Below are 6,000 nucleotides of genomic sequence, written 5' to 3' on the forward strand. Positions count from 1 at the left end.
TGTTCTAAAATGTTAAGGTCATGGATAAGAATGTTCCACAGTCCATAAAATACTTTTGGAGTGTAACTTAACTGGGAGGGAATATTATTAAATATGTAGGAGTTCTACTTTCATATTCAACTAAGATATAAAATGAGAGAGAATAAGACCCATTTTCTCTGAAGTATGTTTTTCTTGTAAAATTGAATGTTTAGGAAGGAATATGCAGAGGAAGATTTGTTTTTTTTTATATCCCTTTTTATCTCTGATTGTTATTTTTAATTTGTTTTAATTTTCATCATGGAAATCTGGCTGAATGGTTATCTCAACTGTAAAATCTATGGGGCATAGTTATGGTTACGTTTCTCAGAAAATACTATGTGCTAAATGTGGGTCAGGTGCATTTAGGAAGGAGGATACAGCTGTATACTATTCCTAGAAAAAAAGAAACAATGTCAAGAGCCATCAGAGAGACCTGGAGATGCTGTCTGCACGTTTCCAGATTTCAACAAAATTGTTTTACCCTGAAATATGGTAGGATTAGTCTTAGCCAAAATGCAACTGGGCAATCTGTTACTTCCCATATGGAAAGCAACTGTTCAAGTAAATTATATAATTGTACATTACAACGTTGCTTCTGTCATGCATTATAAATTCTATTCTATCCCAAGCTGAGACCATTTCATGATTGAGCCAAGTTTAGTGTTGCTCTAACCAGCCTTTCTTGTTGTTGTAGTTACATCCAGCAAAAAAGTGAATTCTCTGGTATGTTTTTCTTACCTGGTTTCTCGGAAATAGGAATTTTGTTTGGACCTGTTAGTGCATGTCACTTTTATTTGGAGAATCAATCAAGAAGACTTTCTAGAGCAGCCTGTTGTGAAATGAGGAGCCCAATAGGAAAAAGTAATTGTTTCTTTAGTTTAATTTTTATTTCCTTCTAAATGAGATTCTTAGTATTAAAATTCATAGAGAGTCTGTAAAACCTAAAAATTATATCATGGACCTTTTAATTTTTTCATAATGGTATTCTGCCATGTGAGAGCTGAGCTCATGGTCTCTCTGGGCTGGTGCTTGTGAGGCAGTGCAGAATGGTCCCCGTTATGTCATGTTGGCAGAGAAAATTACACCAGTGCCACGATTGTCAGAATAATGCAGCACCTCTGAGGAAAGGGATTGCTGCCTTATTAAAGATAGGTTCGGGTGAGCTATGCCAAATGTTGAGTGGGATTTATTGACTACCCTCCAAACATAATGCAAGAATTCTGTGCATTTCAGTTGTGAGAAAACAAAAGTATTGATAAAAAAGAACAAAAATGCAAATGGAAAAATAATCATTATTTTTTGGTCCTTTCATGTTGCAAAAGGATGAAGTCTAAAGGATAAGAAAACCCTAAAAAAATCATAGACTTTACTGTTAGAGAAATGTTAATTTTAGGGAGGCAGGTAGGTAACACTATTTATGCTTTGTAGTAGTAAGTAGAATAGCTGGGACATGACACTTCTTATAATCTGTCTGGCTCTTTACCAGTGATTTTATTTCCTTTGACTCAGTTTGTGAGGATATATTATGAATGTACAATGATATTCACCCCCCCCCTCTAAAATTCCAATGTTTAAAAATTTTTAGGAATCCTCAGATGAAAATACATTTCAAAATATGAGCCATGATATTAAAATATAAACTTTAAAATTTGTTACCTATTGCATGAGTGATGGCTAAAGTAGTTTTGAATATTTAATGTTTTAGCAGGGAGTGGGCCTAAGCCGTCAGTCGGACATCCCCTGAAGGCTCCTGGACTGCAAAAGGGTGCAGGCCGGGATGAGGGTCCCCTACCCCCTGAGGGCATGAATGTCATGCACTGGGTCTCTATTTAATAATTGTCTTTCTGTATCTTGTGTCATTTATAATTAAGATGATAGAGTCTTGGATCTGGAATTAAAGGGAAGCAACCGAGGATTAATTTGAAAGCATAAACGTATGCAGCAATACCTAAGGATAACTTTGGCTTAAAAACGTATGAATAATAAATTATGAAAATTTCAAAGTAAAGCTATTGTAGAATTTTCAATTAGGCAAGTTTATATGTTTTTTTAATATTTGGTGCCACCACTGACCATAATTCATCAATGTATTATAACAAATAAACCTCTAGTGAATAACTGATATGTAACTTATCATTTGATAAATAATGGTTATAGGTTGGCAGTTTAACCACAACACTATAGAGCAGTGGTTCTCAACCTTCCTAATGCTGCGACCCTTTAATACACTTTCTCATGTTGTGGTGACCCCCAACCATAAAATTATTTCCATTAAATTACTTCATAACTGTAATTTTGCTACTGTTATGAATCATAATGTAAATATCTGATATGCAGGATGTATTTTCATTGTTACAAATTGAACATAATTAAAGCATAGTGATTAATCACAAAAACAATATGTAATTATATATGTGTTTTCCAATGGTCTTCGACCCCCAAAGGGGTCGCGACCCACTGCTATAGAGGATAGTTTGATGAATTTGGGAATATTAGTCCCTCAGGAAGTAGATAAATAGGTGTGTATAAGTCATTTAGGCATATTAAAAGAGATTTTTCACATCATATTTTAAATTGAGAAGCTAGAGTTGTTAAGTGCTAATCAATGTGGAAAACATGTATTCTTGAATGCTTCTTACTTATTTCACTAAAACCCAGTGTTCTCAAAACAGGCAATGTGCCCCTTAGCCAAGCTGTATCTTTAGTCTGAACTTGTGGACTTCTCCATTTGTTATTTCTTTTGAACCGTTTCTTCCAATTGTCTACATGTTATGACACAAACAAAAAAATACCATTGATATCTTTGAAAATTGTTGCCTTCGTTTCTTTGATCTTCACAATTCATAGGAATATATTTATAGATTAATTTTTTTGAAGGAGAAGGTAGGTGAATGTGAGTTGTGTATCTTTCTAATGGAAACAAGCCAGGAATAAATATGTTGGTGAAATCCACTCTTTTTATTAGGAAGACCCAGAAACTTGTGCAGAAAGGAAGTTAAACTTTAATTTTTCTTCTAACCAATCAGCAAAGTAGAAAACTTTCCCCAGGATTTCTTTTACCTTCCTCGGTGTTACATGGTCATTTGGTACCCCATTTTATATGTGGAAGCGTTTGCTTTATCCTAATTTATGATGTGGCAACAGAAGTGTACAAAAATCTACTGCTAGTGGCAATGATGCTCTGAGGAGGACAAAGAGTTTTTTCTAGTGGATAAAAGGAGGTAAAATGACTGCCAATAGTGGTGTTACTCAAGGGGGACACATTCTTCTCTAATTGAAGGGAAATTTTTAGGTTTGAAGGAAAATGAAAAGAATAAACATGAAAAAAAGGCATTTATTCCTTTTTTATGAATTAAATTTTTAGTCGAAAGAATTTCCCTGCTTAAACAATGTGGACGAGAAATCACAGGAGATTAGCACAAGCATAAGACAATTAAGACCATAAATTAGAATTTTCAGAAGCTCTGACTGATTATACCGAGCACAGGATTTATTTGGAAGACCTTTTGGTGACCTCAGCTGTAATGTTTGCTTCTACGGAAGGCTCAGTGAGGCGGGGAAGGGGAAGGAGTCCACATGGTCCCTTTATGTCATAGCCGGCATTAAAACTGATTTCCAACGTGGGGCTCACACTTTTGTTCCAAACCTGAACTTTTGGCATAAGAGCTTATGTTCTTATGGCCAATTTGGATTTTTAAGCATAGAAGCTAATTTAAAAAGTCTCTTGGACAACAAATGACTTAAAAAAAATAACATTTTAATGATTTAAATGGAAACAAACCAGAAGAAGCTGGATTAAATTTCACTTAAAGTATACATGTTTAGCGATTAAGAGGAGAAAGTGGCTGAAAAAATGCTGCCTGTTATTTTCCTTCAAAACCCCAAGTAGTTGAACAATTGAATAGCTCAAAAGACTTGAATTGGGATATCTTTGTGGAAAATATTTCTGGCAAGGAAAATACTGCTAATAAAAGAATGAGAGATAACAAACTTCTCTCTCTTTTTTTTTAAATTATTATTAGTTAACGTATTACAAATGTGTCCTCATCCCCCCCATTAACCCCCAACCTCCCCCTCCCCAACAAACTTCTCTTTAACAATGAATATTTAACCTGTCTGGTTTAGTGATAGAAATATGTTATGAAGATTCTTTAAAAGAAGGTTGACCTGATTCAGGAATTTTAATGAGCAGAGAAAAAAATAAGTAAATGCTTTGGGGAAAAATGGTTGTGAATTAAGGGTTTCCTAGATGATACTTGCTGTTATTGTGCTTCCCAAAGCTTTTTTATTTATTGATTGATTTTAGAGGGAGAGAGAAAGAGACACATTGATCAGTTGCCTCCCGTACGTTCTAACCAATTGAGCCACCCGGCCAACGCCCAAAGCTTTTCGTACCGAACCGTTTCTGAGTGACTACATTTTCTTAGCCACCATGGACTTTTGCATATGAGTGTGAGAGGGTGAGAAGACTAGGCTTTTCAAAAGTGTGGGCTTGATTTAGGTGGCGAAAGTTTTGTTAAGGAAGGATGTGTGTGATTTAGGTTAGTGGAAAATTTAAGTTAGCAGACAGGCATTAGTTGTTTGGGCTTGAGGAGCTTCAGCAAATAATGTCACTCTTTTCTTTGAATGTTTTGAATGAACTGAGAAATGAAATAGGGATGATGGGAGATACAAGTGCCACCTTTAGGTTTCATAAAGCTGATATTGGGGATTGTGGTTTAGCCGTAGGAGCAATGGGCTTCCTCCAGACAGACTCCAGAGCTAGGCAGCGTTCCCCACCCAGTCCCCGCAGCACAGGACTGGGCCGGCACTGCCCAGCGGGGGCAGAACTGCCCCAAACAGCTTTCATCTTGGGGAGGTAGCCTGGGTGTTTGCTTTCTGTATTCAGCTTGTTTCCAAGAGAAAGGGTAGGGGAAATGGGTTGAAAATGTCTTCCCATTTTTCTCAACATTTTCAGTCAGTCAGTCTGTATGCCTCTCTTGAGGAAGGGGGAGTCAAGTTTGGGCAAGAGCCCAAGAATGTAACTTTAATGGACTTTTCTTCAGATTGGAAGGAAACATCAAGAACAGCAAAGAATTGTTTTTATGTTTGTTTTGTTTTTGTTCTTTTATTCTTAACCAGGATTGTTATCTTCCCCTAAAGAAGTTTGTGTTGTAACAATGCACGCAGAATACTGATAGTGTTTAGTGGTGGGAGTAAAAATTACTAAATATCCTGAAAAGTCCCATATAATAAAGAATTAATGCCCTCTAGAGATACCCTACCAGGGGTCCTCAAACTACGGCCCGCGGGCCACATGCAAATACAAATATTGTATTTGTTCCCGTTTTGTTTTTTTTTACTTCAAAATAAGATATGTGCAGTGTGCGTAGGAATTTGTTCATAGTTTTTTTTTTTAAACTATAGTCCGGCCCTCCAATGGTCTGAAGGACAGTGAACTGGCCCCCTGTTTAAAAAGTTTGAGGACCCCTGCCCTAGACTGTACCTGTTGGGTCCCGCCTCCTCATGGGGTGAGGAAGAGATCACTCTGTGAAGAGCGTCTCAGCGTACACCTTCCTGGGACCACTCCCTCAGAACAAGCCCAGTGATATCTTTATCGGCTAGGGGATCTATTGGAAGCAGGTGGTATATTTCTACTTGGGATGATTTGAGGGAAATTTAATAATTTGAACGCAGCAAGAAGCCACATGGAATGGTGTATTCCCCTGGGGCTGGTAGTCAGGAAGGGGAAAGGAGAGGTCAGCTGGAACCCTGAAAGGGAGAATGTGGTGGGAAAGGGCCGCCTGACCATGGCAGGGAGAGCGCCTGGGGAGTGCATGTTCCAACCTTATCCTCCTCCCTTCCTCCAGTCTCTGGCTGTTGCTTCTAAATGACTGAAGCAGCCAGAAGCTTAGAGGGGGCGGGCCTAAGCCATTAGTTGGACATCCTCTGAGGCCTCCGGGCTGCCAGAGGGATGTCTGACTGCCAGCTTAGGCCCAA

The sequence above is a fragment of the Myotis nattereri genome, assembly GCF_964212035.1.
Source record: "Myotis nattereri genome assembly, chromosome: 5".
Lineage (NCBI taxonomy): Eukaryota > Metazoa > Chordata > Mammalia > Chiroptera > Vespertilionidae > Myotis > Myotis nattereri.